General features: G+C 45.9%; 1 protein-coding gene across 11 annotated transcripts in view; it reads right to left on the bottom strand.

The window, feature by feature from the left end:
* NCOA6 (nuclear receptor coactivator 6) overlaps positions 1-5,281 on the bottom strand; it is an 82,013-nt gene extending 76,732 nt beyond the window's left edge. For 7 of the 11 annotated variants that reach the window (XM_084775752.1, XM_084775747.1, XM_084775757.1 and 4 more), the window contains exon 1: positions 5,070-5,280. The gene's annotated coding sequence lies outside the window, so the exon portion shown is untranslated. Of the gene's footprint in view, positions 1-5,069 lie in introns of all 11 variants that reach the window. The other 4 variants (XM_084775755.1, XM_084775756.1, XM_084775751.1 and 1 more) reach the window with 3 other exon arrangements.
* Between the last annotated feature and the right edge of the window lie 9,995 nt (positions 5,282-15,276).

Below are 15,276 nucleotides of genomic sequence, written 5' to 3'. Positions count from 1 at the left end.
ACATTAAAATCGCAAAGTTTTAGCAGCCTTATACAGGTTTATTTTAATTAATTTATTTAAATACTTTTATTTTATGTGTATGAGTGTTCTGCCTAAACATATATATGTGTAGTGCATATATGCAGTGCCTATGGAGACCAGAAGAGGAAAATGGATCCCCTGAAACTGGACTCTGTTGTAACTGGAAACTAACCTGGGTCATGTGCAAAAGCACTGAGTGCTCTTAACCACCTAGCCATCTCTCCAGCACCCCTCCCACTTTTTTTTTTCCAATGCAGAGGATCAAGCCCAAGTCACTGAGCATGCCAGGCAAATTCTGTCACCAAATTATGTATTCTCAACTCTCAAGAGTTTGTTGTTGTTGTTGGTGGTGGTGGTGGTGGTGGTGGTGGTGGAGATGGTGGGTTTTGAGACAGGGTTTCTGTGTGGTTCTGGCTGTCCTGGAACTCACTCTGTAGATCAGGCTGGCCTCGAACTCAGAGATCCACCAGCCTCTGCTTCCCCAAGTGCTAGTATTAAAGGCGTGTGCCACCACACCCTGCTATCTCAGAGTTTTAAAATATGTTACAAACTGAGAAATTACATTTGTAGTACATATATATGATGTATTATATATAATTGAATATGTAAAGGAACACTTTCAGAAATAATCCAATAGAAAAATATATAATCTAACAGAACAAGCCCCAGTTGAGTATAAAATGTGTAACCTAACACTACCACAGTTAACCCGTTCAGCAGATCCCAAAACAGTCAATTTGCTATGATTGAACAATAAAACATATTCTGTCACAACTGCTCAATTCTGTCACTGGAAGCATTTAAAGCCATAGATGCTATGTAAATGACTGTGGTGGTGTTTCAATGAAACATTAGTTACAAAAACAGGTGGTTGACAAGATGTGACCTATGAGCTAGTTTGGTAGACCCTAATGTAGGAAACTATGTTTCCTACACTATAGGAATGTACACTCTAGTATTTTCCACATCTTGCCCTATCTTTCATGTCAGCTGATACCTTTAACTTTTCTAACTAAAAACTATACTACATACTACAAACAACAACAGCAAAAACCCTATTACTATCTGTGACAATTTTCTATTTATCTTTATTTCATTGGAAAAAAAAATGTTTTTGACAGTCATCATCCAAACTAGAGTTTAAAATGCTTCCTTATTACTCACAGTACCAGTTATCAACACCTGGAATGCCCAATTCTGATCAATGTCCACTCTCTGAACTTTAATTTAGGCCGGTTATCATTTCTTTCTTTTCTCTTGAGTCTATGCAACATATCTCAAAAGAACATCTATTTGTGCTGGGAAGATAGCTCAGTCTGTAAAGCGCTTGTCTTCCAGACATGAGGACCTGAGGTCATCCCGGGAACCACATAAAACAAACAAAAAACCAGGCATATTGGCGCACGCTTGTAATCTCAATGCTGAAGAGGAAAAAGACAGGCAGAATCTTGAGGCTTGTTGGCCAGTTAACCTACCCTACAGGGCAAATTCCAGCCATCAAGAGACTCCAGCAATATTGCAGGGGGGGGGGGGCAGAGGGGGAGACATGGGGGGGGCAGGAGGATAGGAGAGAGGAGGAAGAGATACAGACAGACAGACGGAGACAGATGAATGCAGGTCAAGTTGAACAATGCCTGATAAATGACAACAGAGATTGAACTCTGGGTTCTACACGTATGAGCACACACATACACAGAACATCCATTCATTTCCTAAAAAATAAACCATCATATACCTCCCCTCCCAAAAATCTTGACTCAGGCCATACTCCTCAGTCAAGTCTTTAACAACCTTGTCTTATCTCTGACCATACTTGCTCCACCATATTCAAGGCACATGTCTTTGAAATTACTTCTTAGCTGGCGGTGGTGGCACACACCTTTAATCCCAGTACTCGGGAGGCAGAGGCAGGCGGATCGCTGTGAGTTCAAGGCCAGCCTGGTCTACATAGTGAGTCCAGGACAGCCAAGGCTACACAGAGGAAACCCTCTCTCGAAACACCAAAAAGAAAGAAAGAAAGAAAATTACTTCCTAATGTGCTGGTAATAGACTATATATAGGGCTTGGAAGATGGCTCAGGTGGTGAAGTGCTTGTCTCAGAAGGGTACAAGGACCTGAGTTTGCAATGGTAGTCCTTACATAAAGGCAGGGTGCTACAGTGCACATCTGTAACCCCATTGCTCGCCTGAAGCTCCCTGGCTAGTCAGCCTTGCTGAAATCAATAAGCTCCAGGTTTAGCGAGAGGCCCTGCCTCAAAGAACAAAGGGTTAGGACTGTAAAGTGACTCAGTGATAAAGCCACTAGCTGTCAAGCCTGATGACCTGAGTTTGATATTGCAGACTCATAAAAGTGGAAAAAGAGAAGTGATTCCCACAAGTTGTCCTCAGATTTCCACACACAGATAACTAAAGAACAGAAAAGAAAATATCAAGGTAAAAAAAATAGTAGTAAGGTAGAAAAGCCATCAAGTAAGACACCAAAGTCAACCTCTGGCCTCCACATGTGTACACCCTCATCCTATACACACATAGGGCCTACAGTTCAATAGTAGAGTGCTTACCCAGACTGAGCAAGGCCCTGAGTTTGATCCCTACCACCATAGTCACAAAAAGGTTATGTGTACTTATACATCAGCATAGACTTTGTAACTATTTTAATGCAATTGCTTTTTTAAATCCAATGCACTTTACTTTATACAATTAAAAACATCGTTTTCACTCGGGGAGCCAGAGGCAGGCGATCTCTGTGAGTTCGAGGCCAGCTTGGTCTATAAAGAGAGTCCAGGACAGCCAAAGCTACACAGAGAAACCCTATCTTGAAAAAAAAAATTGAGAGAAGTCTACATGCTCCACTAGATGCTACAGGGGCCGTGGCAACCACTTTGCATTATAAAGACCCAGAAAATATACCTGTAGTGTTTAAAATCCTTCCAACTTCTCTTGGTTCAAAGTCCCTCCTCACTCCTTTTGTGCTGAGGATAAAACCAAGGACCTTATATAGTATGCTAGGCAGATACTCTACCATTGAATCACATCACCAACCAATCAAAGTCTTTTTTTTCCCCCTAAATTCCTGAGACAGAGCCTTTACTCTATAGCCCAGGCTGGCTTCAAACTTGAAGCAATCTCCTGCTTCAGCCTCCTGTGTACTGAGAAGAGACATGAACCACCGCATCCAGCTTTTAAGGCTTTTTTTTGGGGGGGGGAAGGGCTCTGTATTGTCATTCCTTACTGTGTCCATTTACAGTAGATTTCAGGACCTCCTAGAACATCACAAGCACTATATAAAAATGGCATCATATTTGCATATCTCCTGTACCTGTAATATCTGATATAAATGTCACGCAAACCGTTCTTAAGCTGTCTAGTTTAAGGAATAATGACAAGAAAAAAAATGTATGTTTAGCACAGATGTAATTTTTTTTTAATGTTTTCAATTCGTGATTGGTTGAAGTTGGAGATGCAAAACTAGGGGACATTAAAAGTCAACTATATACAATAGGCTGATTTATCTCACAGTCCTTTTGAACTCTGAATTCTTTATAATAACAGAACTTAAATCAGACACGATGGAGCGCCTAGGTCTCTGTCAGGGTTCTTTTTTCCCTTTTAGGCTTTTTGTGTTCTGCTGTGCAATAAACAAACATCTAGAAAAGGAAGGGCAACTTTTTTAACTCTACAAAGGAGTTCTTTCTCGATGCTTTTTTTAAAAAAGTACCAATAGAGAAAAATCTAGGAAATATCCAATAATTGATTATCTATAGTCTTTTATATCCCACTCAGCGGTGGTACCGACAAACTTGTTTAAATAAAAATTAATGGCTCTCTAATATATGGTGCTTTTTGACTTAGTTAAACTCTGTTGAGGCAGTGAGTTGAGCAAGGAAGCAGGAGTCACCAGCAGCCCCAGTCACCAATATGTTCCGCCTCGGGAAACCAGCTACCTTTCTATGTCTCAGGCTAAAACCACTACCTGATCTGAAATCATGACGCGATCTCCAAAGCCACTGAAGTTTTTCCACGCTCATTCTTCACCATTCTAACTGGTTTTTAGCAAGACCTTTCAGATGACCTCCTCAGGTGACCCTGCTCTTTAAAGCTGCTGTCCCCTTCCAGGAAAGACACTTTGGGTCACCGCCCCCAAACAGACAGGTCCCTCCTTTTAAAGACAACTCCTTAAGCCGATGGAGGTTCTGTCCTTTCCTAACCAGTTCCACTCTTGCTTGCCGTTTGCTCTCTGTCAAGCTCCTACATCCTACCCCCACCACCCTTTCTTTCCTCTTCAAGTTCTTCCCTTTTCCTGTTGCTTACCTCCAAACGGGACTAGAGGCTCCTTGGGGCTCAAAGGTCCTGAGACCCTTGGGAGTCATAAAGACTGGACATTCAGTACCAGCACCTTTCCTGTCTGATTCTCGCGTCAGTATCCTGCTCCGATACCCGCGTTCGCAACCCCCATTTCTAAGCAATCACCTCCTTTGCACGCAAAGAACTACTCCAGCCCTGACAGCCAGGACTTGGCCCCCGAGCCGCCTCCCTCACCCCTAGGTACCACTCTGGGGTTCGGAACGCTGCGCACGGCCTAACCCAACTCCACCGCCCGCCACCCCCTCGGCCCACCAAGCCCAACGCCGGTCCCGTTCGCTGCTGGGGTCTTTTCTCCGCGCCCCCAGCCCCGACCTCACGCCCCACGGGAGCCGGCTCCGGGGCCGGAGCGCCACCCCGCGCAGCAAGCCCCTCGGCCACCCTGCACTCTTCGCAGCGCCCCGACCCCGCGCCCCGCACCCTCCCCACCGCCGACCCGCTGCACCCGCCCGCGCCCCGCCCGCAGGCCCGGGGCCCGCTCCCCAACATGGCGACGGGGACACGAGCGCGGCGGCGGGTGGGGCGGCTGCGGGCCCGGGCCGCACTCGGGCCGAGCTGCACGGCGGCCCGGCGCCATCTTCGCGCGCCGGGCCCGGGCGGCGCCTCCTCCCCACGAAGCCAACCGGGCCCGGCCCGGGACGCCCGGCAGGCCCACCCCTTACGGGCCAGCGTCGCCCGTCGCCTCACCTGAGCGCGGCCCCGGCCCTCCCGGGCGGGCCTCGCAGCGCCGGCCCGGGCCGTGCGTGCCCAGCGCCCTCGGCGCGTCCGTCCGCCGGTCCTCGCCTATGTCCGTCTGTCCGGCCGTCGGCGCCCGGCCGCCCGCAGCCCGACCCGGCAGGGCCTCAGGGAGCCGGTGGGGAGGGGGGGGATGGGCCGGACCGGGCCGGGGAGGGAGGGGGAGGGCAGGAGAGAGGGAGGGAGCACGGAGGGGGCGGGGCGGGCCCGAGGGGCGGGGCCCTGTCCACGTGACCGGGCGTCCCCTGGCGCGCAAGGTGGAGCGCGCGAGCTAAAGAGCAGGCGAGCGTGCGAGCTCGGGTGCTGGGTCCGACCTCGGTCTGCTTAGACGTCCAGCGCCGTCCGAGCTGGTGGCTGTGTGCTGGGCCATGTCAACGCTCCATGCCTCAGTTTGCTCATCCCAACATTGGGGATAACAGTATTTCCTTGCCCAGGGGCAATGGGGGAAAGACTTGGAAAGCGCTTGACACAGCGAGCTAATGGTGCCATTATTGGCATAGTGTCTAATAACAGTGGCGATGAAGATAACCTGTGTTATTCTCCTATAAATAAATATTCCTCTACTTTGTCCCACCACCACCACCTTCAGTAAGTGCTCACAAAATGTAAGTTGCGTGAACAAGTGTAGGCGGGCGTCTGGCCTCTTCTCTCTACCCTCTTCCCAAAGTAGGAACACTATCTGGATTCCCTGGATCACCCCTTAGCTTCATGATATTCTTTGCCTCTGCGTTTCAGCTTCTTCCGCTGTAAGAGGGATGCGGGTGGAGTCTTAATAGCTCCGTTGTATTGTCTCATCTAAGAGAGGGAGTCTGGAACTCTTTCATTGCACAGATATTTCTTGAGCACACACTGTGTGTGTGCAGGAGCCGCCCTCGTTAGTAATATTCCTCAGTCAGAATTCTGAGTGTGTCATTCACTCTCTTACTAAAAGTGACTCGACAGAATCTAGATTTTGTGTGTGTGTGTGTGTGTGTGTGTGTGTGTGTGTCACATGAAGCAGAAGGAAAACTATTTGAGAGGAGAAAGAGGATGGGGCGGGGAAGACTAAAGGAACGTGGTGTGGATATAAATGTGATGTGCATGTATGAAAATCCCATAATGAAACCTATTATTTTAAAAGATTTATTATTTTTGTGCGTATGGGTGTTTTACCGGTGTGTGTGTATGCATGTGCAACACATGTACGTGTGTGCAACATGTGTGTACCACACATGTATGGATGTGCGCCACACACGTGTATGCCTGGCGCTTGTGGGGGTGAGAAGAGGTATCAGATCTGGGAACGGGCGCTACAGTGAGTTGTAAGCTGCCATGTGGGTGGTGGGAATGGAACGCTGGGTCCTCTGGAAAAGGGGTGAGCTCTCACCTACTGAGCCATCTAATAATGTGTAAATGCACTTGCCCACCAAGCCTGACCACCTGAGTTCCATGCCCGGAGCCCACAGGATGGAAGAGAGAAACCGCTCCCACAAGTGTTCTTCTGACCTCTTGAGCCTGCGTATGACTACACACGTGTGCATGCATACCCACACGTGGAGTCAGGGTTTCTCTGTGTGGCCTTGGATGTCCTAGAACTGTAGTCCCAGAACTCTGTAGACCAGGTTGGCCTTGAACTCACAGAGATGTACTTGTCTCTGCCTCCCAAGAACTGGGATTTAAGGAATGCACCACCATTACCGCCCTGGTAAAAAATGTTTTTAAAATATTTCACTTTATATGTGTATGAGGTTTTGCCTGCGTGTATGTGTGTGTACTGAGTGCATGCCTGTGGAGGCCAGAAAAGGACACTGGATCCCTTGGGACTGCAATTACACACGTTTATAAGCCACCATGTCCGTGCTAGGAACTAATCCAGTACTCTCCAATCCCATACAGCCAATTTTTAATGTATAAAAAATGTAAGCCATGTCTCTTCATTGATCTTAAGCTAAAGAACAAGCAAATCTCTCCCTAGCTAGACATTGTATCACCTCCCTGGCGTAGACGTTGTATCACCTCCCTGGCATAGAGGGTGTATCACTTCCCTGGCGAACGTTGTATCACCTCCCTGGCGTAGACATTGTATCACCTCCCTGGTGTAGACATTGTATCACCAGGCGTATTTCAGGCTGGCCTTGATCTCACAGATTGACATGCCTCTGCCTCCCAAGTGCTGGGAGTAAAGGTGTGCACCGCCACTGCCTGGCTTTTTTCATTCTTTTTATGGATAAATAATATTTAATTATGTATGCATATGTAGTAGCTTCTATATCCACCTGATGGTATTCTAGGCTGATTACATAGCTTGGCTATTGTGAATAATAGCACAGTAAGCATGAGTGTGTAGGTATTTCTGTTGTATGTTGACTCAGATTCTTTAGGTATATTTACATGAGAATGCTCTAGCTAGATTATATGGTAGGCCTTTTATTGTTTGAGGAACATTCATACTGATTTCTCTTATGGCTTGATTAATTTATGTTCTCATTTTTTCATTTTATAAAAAGTTATAATTTAGAGGCTGGAGATACAGCTCAGCGGTTAAGAGCACTGACTGTTCTTTGAGAGACCTGAGTTCAATACCCAGAACCCACATGGCAGCTCACAACTGCCTGTAACTCGAAGATCTGACACCCTCACAAGACATACATGCAGCCAAAATACCAGTACACATGAAATAAAAATTAAGAAACAATAAAAATAAAGACGTTATTTTTAAAAATTATATAATTCATATAAATAAAATATAAAAATATTATATGTGTGCCTTTTTGTTGTTATTGTTGTGCTGGGAACTTGAACTCAGGGCCTTGCACATGCTAGATGCATGCTTTCCTACTAAGCTCTTTCCCCTGTGCACCTACTAAGTTGTTTATCTGATGTTCCTGTGATACCACCACCCAGATCACGTTGCAGATCAGTTCAACCAGAAAATCCCCTTCTGTTCCCTTTCAGTGAAGGTCTGTCTCATCAGAGGTAAGAATCATCCTGATTTCTAGCATTAAATTTATTTTGTCAATTCATGATTGTCTTGTAAACAGACCGTATAACATGTACTCTTGTGTGTTAGCCTGAAAATGTGGCCCAGCAAAAGGGTCACTTTTGTTTATCATACAGCAAATGAACTGCTTGGTTAATCAATCTGAAGACTGGAATGAAAAATGATTGATTACTTTGCCCTGCAGAGATGGGGTCTTAACAGCCAGCAACCTAGAGTTGGAGATGACATCATCTGTAGTGACATTTGTGAGAATTCTGGGATTTTGATTTCTTTTAAATCAAAAACACAGAACGATTATAAGGATATGCTTTCACTTTAATCCCAGATGCATGGAGGCGGGGCTGCTTTAGAGTGTCCACAACAGCTGACTGTGATTTGCCTGGTGCTCTAGCAGAAGTGAGGTTTTGCCAGCTGCAGATAATTTCTGCGATTGTGTGACATTTGGAATTCTGGGAACTTTTCAGAGTGTACGTAGATGCTAGGGCCCCAAGAGAGGATGTGAGTGGTTGTCGGGCATTAGGGAGGTTGGTGATTTGTTACTAGCTGTGGTCAAAGAAATAAAAAAAAAAAAAAGGAAGAAGAAGAAATTAAGTTCAGGGATCTCTGTCTCTGTCTCTCTGTGTGTGTGTGTGTGTGTGTGTGTGTGTGTGTGTCTGTGTCTCTGTCTCTCTCTCTTCCTCTCTCTCTCTCTCTCTCTCTCTCTCTCTCTCTCTCTCTCTCCTTCCCCCTCTCTCCTTGTTTCTCTTCTATCTAGTGTTGGGGTGAAGGGGGTGGGGAGACCTGAATATAGAGAAATCACCAAAGAAAATATACAAATGGCAAATAAGCACATGAAAAAACATTTGACTTCAGTAATGATTAGGGAAATGCAATCAAAATCACAATGAAGGATCTGGGTAAACAGCGCATGGAAAATGCAAGCATAAGAAAGTATATATATGTGTGTGTGTGTGTGTACATATATATGTGTTTATGTATGTATGTATGTATGTATACTAGGATGACATACAGGTTGTAGTCCAATTGATCTAACAATGACTACCTGTGAATAGAAAGTCCAAGAATCTAGGCTGGGTGCCCCAGCTGGTCTTCTGTAGAAGCTGGAATCCTAAAGAAGCAGGCTCCAATGCCAGTGAGGGAATGGATGTACTAGCAAGGTGAGGGGAAGCGTGCAGAGTGAAATCGTCCTTCTTTCATTGTCCTTATATGGACTTCCAGCAAAAGGTGTGGCCCAGGATCTGAATCACAGTTGTGCCCTCCATTTCTGGATTGAAGTTCATTCTAGGTGTTGTCACATTGACAACCAAGCACAGCCATCACAAATTTTATATGCATACACACACACACACACACACACACACACACACACACACACGCACACACACCCCAGGCCATCATCAATCCCCACTTTTAAGATGAGGTCCCAATGTATAGCCATGGCTGGCCTGGAAACCACAGAACTCTGTCTGTCCTGCTTCCCAAGTGCTGGGGTAAAAGGTGTTCACACCATGCCTGGCACCAACTCACTCTTCAATGTTACACTATTACTATTATTTCAATTATGTGTATATGGGGGACACACATGCGCTAAAGAGTACTATGCCCACGGGGACCAAAGTTGCTGTCCTAGGATGTGGATGCTAGGAATCTAGTTCTGGTTCTCTGAAGAATAACACATTCCTAACTATCGAACCATCTTTCCAGCCTCCAGCCTCCCATTTAAAAACAAAAACTCGTAGTTCTTTGAAAACTGTACTTTTCAGCCAGGCAGCGGTGGCGCACGCCTTTAATCCCAGCACTCAGGAGGCAGATGCAGGTGGATCACTGTGAGTTTGACGCCAGCCTGGTCTACAAAGAAAGTCCAGGATAGCCAAGGCTACACAGAGAAACCCTGGCTTGAAAAACCAAAGAGAAGAAAGAAAGAAAGAAAGGAAGGAAGGAAGGAAGGAAAAGAAAACTGCATTTTTCAAATTTTACTTTGCACGCAAGCATATATGTACGTATGTTTGTAGACATGCTTATACTTATGCAAAAGTGTGTGTGTGGAGGTCAGAGGACAACTTTGTGGGGTTGGTTTTCTCCTTGCACCATGTGAGTTTCAGAGAACAAACTCGGGTTCTCAGGCTTGGTAGCAAGACACCTTTACCTGCTGAGCCATCTCACCAGCCCCTAATTTTTTGTTCTTGTTTTGAGAGTCTCATGTAGCTCAAACTGGCCTCAAACTTGCTGTTTGGCTGAGGACGACCTTGACCTTCTGATCCTCCTGCATCTGCCGTGTGAGCACTGGGATTACAGGCATGAGCCACTGTGCTTGGTTTTGATCATTTTTACTTGGTTGTCCATCTCCTCCTTAAACTGAAGTCCCTAGGTTTTCAAGGATGTCCAAGGATACAGAGACAGAGGGAGATAGGCAGCCCTTGGGCATCTGTATAGGTAACAGGGTTATAGGCCATAGAAATGCTTCCTGCTCATGGGAAGGCGGCATAGGAACAAAAGCAAGCTGTGAGTTGGATCATCCAGGAGGATGGTTATGAGGTGGAACTGAAGCAAAGCATCCAAGTCAGAGTCCAGCCCTGCTGCTTCTCAGCCACTTGGTACCCAGCAGATGCAACCTCCTTGTATAGGGTAGGAAACTAGAACAAAAAGGAGAAAAATGGCTTGTCTCTCAGGGTCCAGAGTATTTTATCTTTTATCATGTGTGTGTGTGTGTGTGTGTGTCTGTGTGTGTGTGTGTTGTCTGTGTGTGTGCAGGCGTGCATGTGTGTGTGCATGCAAACATGTATGCATGTGTGTGAAGGCTGATGAAGGGTGTCCTCTCAATCATTTCCTACCTTTTAAAGTGTATTTGTGTGCTACATATGAGAGTGTGGATACACGCATGGCGCAGTGCACACGTGGAAGCCAGACGACAACTTTCCAAAGCCATTCTTACACCGTGGGCTCCAGGGATCCAACTCAGGCTACCAGCCTTCTCAGACAAGTATTCTTGGTCACATCTTGCAGCCCTGCTGGCTTTACTTATGGGAGCTCACTGATTGGCCAGCGAGCTCCGGGGATCCCTTTGTCTCTGCCTCCCTGGTGCCAGAACTGCAAGTGCGTGCCACCAGGCTCAACTTTTCAGTGGGTGCTGGGGACCCATGCTCATGTCTTCACGCTTGCCTAGCAAGTACCCTCCCAGCCCTTTGCTTTGAAATCTTTACATGGCTTTTGTTTTGTGTCTCTAAATAGACTGTGATCTTCCTGGGGGAAACTAATTACCCTTTTAATCTTTCTGTTGCTTCATCTGTAAGATGCAGATACCAGGGTTCCGAACTCTTAAGGTTGTAGGGAGATTTAAGTTGTTAATATGTACAAGTGCTCAGAAGCATGCTTAGCACAAATGCTACCACAAACAAGCAGCAGACCGGCTGACGCTTTGAGAGAGGCTGTTTCACGGAACATTTTGAACAAGAAGAATGGTCCCACAACACACAGGATTACTCTGGATTCTGACTTAGGGCAACGAAAAAAAGCAAATCGAAGAACTAGAGGTATTGGATCAACGGTATGGATCAGTGCCTCACTCATCCATCATCAGAGAAGCTTGCAGTGGATGGGAACTTACACAGAGGCCCACAGCTTGGCGATGCACAGAGAGTGAGAGATACTGGGAGTGCCTAGGCCTAAATGGAATGTTTTCATCAAGCCCTCCCTTAGGGGTCAGGGACTATGCAGAAGAGGAGGTGGGAATATCTTAAGAGCCAGAGGTGATGGATGACTCCAAGGAAACAGCATCCTCCAGATACAACAGGACCAATGCACATATGAACCCACAGAGACTGTGGCAGCACGCACAGGGCCATGACAGACTCAAACTAGACAGGGTTCAGGATGACAGGGGGAGCTGCAGACAGGCTCCTGCTCCTAGCCAAGAGGCTATCTGCAATTGGTACCAGCTGGCGAAGGAAAAATTAGTCTTTTAAAATGGAATCTATAGCCGGGTGTGGTGGCGCACGCCTTTAATCCCAGCACTCGGGAGGCAGAGGCAGGCGGATCGCTGTGAGTTCGAGGCCAGCCTGGTCTACAAAGCGGGTCCAGGACAGCCAAGGCTACACAGAGAAACCCTGTCTCAAAAAAAAAAAATAAAATAAAATAAAATGGAATCTATAGTAAGGGAAAGATGGGAGGGAGGGAGGAATGGGAGGATACAAGGGATGGGATAACAATTGAGATGTAATGTGAATAAATAAATAAATAAATATTTTTTAAAAATATGGAATCTATTATCCACAGTTGAGAGGAGGCTCCATTCCAGGAGTAGATGGCCAACACAAAATAAATTCAGTAGTATTTTTTAGACATTTTGTTTCATAAAGCTTTGAGTGTTTTATTATTTTATTCTCCCCCTGCCACCCCTGGCCCCCCCCCTGTGGTCTTGTTGGTCTTTTGCTTGTATATTTTGGTTTCTCATTTTGTGTTTTGTGTGTGTGTGAGTTTCTTTGTTGTTTGTTTTTTTTTTTAGAAAGGAGGGAGAGAGGGAAGGAGGGAGGGAGCAGCTGGGTGGGTAGGGAAGTGGGGAGGATCCGGGAGGAGTTGGGAGAGGAGGAAGGCATCATCAGAATATATTGTATCAATTTTATTTCTTTATTAAAAAAAAAACCAAACAAATGAGTTTAGACAAAACCAGTACTGTAGCATCAGATTATAAACAAGATTTGTTGGGCGATGGTGGTGCACACCTCACCTTTGATCCCAGCACTTGGGAGGCAGAAGCAAAAAAATCTCTATGTTCCAGGCCAGCCTGGTCAAGAGAGAGAGAGAGAGGGAGAGAGGGAGGGAGGAAGGGAGGGAGAGAGAGAGAGAGAGAGAGAGAGAGGGGGAGAGAGAGAGAGAGAGAGTGTGTGTGTGTTCTAGGCCAGGAAGAACTACACAGAAAACTCTGTCTCAAAAACAAAACAAAACAAATGAAAACAAAAAACAAAAAGCAAGTTTGGCTGGTCATAGTGGCACATGTTTTTAAATCCCAGTGATTGGGAAGCAGACTCAGAAGGATCTCTGTGATTCCCAGGACAGCCAGCCAGAGCTATATAGTGAAACCGTCCCAAAGCAGAACAAACAAACAAATGTTTGAATTTGGGATTTAATTAGAAACATATAGAACTGGCGCTGGGCGGTGGTGGTGGTGGTGGCGCACGCCTTTAATCCCAGCTCTTGGGAGGCAGAGGCAGGTGGATCCCTGTGAGTTCGAGGCCAGCCTGGTCTACAATGTGAGTCCCGGACAGCCTAGACTACACAGAGAAACCCTGTCTTAAAAATCCCCCCAAAAGAAAAGAAAAGAAGAAGAAGAAGAAGAAGAAGAAGAAGAAGAAGAAGAAGAAGAAGAAGAAGAAGAAGAGGTGATGGCCATCACCATCTTGTACGGGGGGATAAACAAGAATAATAAACAGGATCAGAGCATCAGCACCCCGCTGCTTTCAGGGTTCATCACAAAATGGCCAAAAGATAAGGCTGACACGTTTGACTGGACATATCACATCTCAGTAGGTGGCATTCACAGGGCAAACACTGTACTGTGTAAATTCATTGACAGTTGACCAGTATGGGGCAGTAAAAAGCCTTGATACACAGACAAATGGAGGAACTCCTTAAGGGAAGCAATACTTAGTATAACATTTATACTATAAATGCTTAACATGGGCAAACTGGCTTTTTCTTCAGGAAGAAATGATAAAAAATGGAAGAAATAGAGTGATAACTACAAGATGGAAAAGACTGAACATCATCAAAAAATGACCTCCCTGAAGGCAGATAATCTTTTTTAATTAATTAACTTATTCACTTTACATCCTGATCATAGCCCTCTCCTCCCTCCTCTCCTCCCAGTCCCCCCCCTCCCCTACCCAGAAAAGGCGAGCCCCAACAACAACAACACTCCCCAGCAGATCAAGTCCAATCAGGATTGAGCTAGGGGAGGAGTGATAAAAACAAACAACAACAACAAAAAAACCAGGCACCAGAGTCCATGTCAGAGACAGTCCCTGTTACCCTTACTAGGGGCCCCACATGAAGCCTGAGCTACATTTGTGAGGGGGTGGCCTAGGTCCAGTCCTCACAAGGTCCTTGGTTGGCCCAAGCCCCTCTGGGCCCTGGTTAATTGGCACTGTTTGTCTTCTTGTGGAGTTCCTGTCCACAAGACTCCCTACACTCACCCAATGCTTGGCTGTGAGTCTCAGCATCTATTTGGGTCAGCTGCTGGGTGGAGCCTCTCAGAGGATACCTATGTGAGGCTCCTGTCAAGGCAGATAATCTTAATGTTTAAAGATATGTTTTCAAAATATTCTGGAAAAGTAAAGCTAAAGAAAAAAAAAAAGTTAAGGGCTGGAGAGATGGCTCAGAGGTTAAGAGCACTGTCTGCTCTTCCAGAGGTCCTGAGTTCAATTCCCAGCAACCACATGGTGATTCACAACCATCTACACTTGGATCTGATGCTCTTTCCTAGCAAGCAGGTGTACACATGGATACAGCACTCATATACGTATAAAATAAATAATCCATAAAAAAAGAATCTAAAAAAAATTAAGATTTTTACTTAACGTATATGAGGGTTTTCCCTTCATGCCTGCATATGGACCTCATGCATGCCTGAAGATGGCATTAGATTCCTTAGAGTCAGCATTTCAATTATGAGACAGTGTGGGCGCTGGGAACCAAACCTAGGCCCTCTGCAAGAGCAGCCGGTGCTCCGAACCCCGGAGCCATAGTTCCGGTTCCTCGCAATTTAAAAACTTCTGTTGGAGAATAATGCAAAGGCATAAGCATGTATAAATGTGAGTCTTCACAAAATACAACACACATATCTAATCAGCACCCGTACCAAGAAACAAGAAATAGGCTGGGGAAATGGTGCAGCAAGTAAAGGTGCTTCTCACACACACACACACACACACACACACACACACACACACACACACACACACACATACACAATATAGAAAAAAGGAGAGGAGAGGAGAGGACAAGGAGAAAGAAGGAGCTGGCAGAGGGAGGGAGGGAGGGAGGGAGGGAGGGAGAAGAGAGCAGAGAACTTGAACATATATTAGGAGCACCATAAAGGCCCTTTCAAGCTACCTTCTAGAAATTTCTAGGACTCCTCTTCGGGTAAACAGTGTTTTGACTTCTCACGTCACAGATTAGACTGTT

The sequence above is a fragment of the Acomys minous genome (assembly GCF_964271855.1).
Source record: "Acomys minous genome assembly, chromosome: 3".
Classification (NCBI taxonomy): domain Eukaryota; kingdom Metazoa; phylum Chordata; class Mammalia; order Rodentia; family Muridae; genus Acomys; species Acomys minous.
Note: the sequence above shows the minus strand (reverse complement) of the source record. Positions and strands in the feature narration are given on the sequence as shown.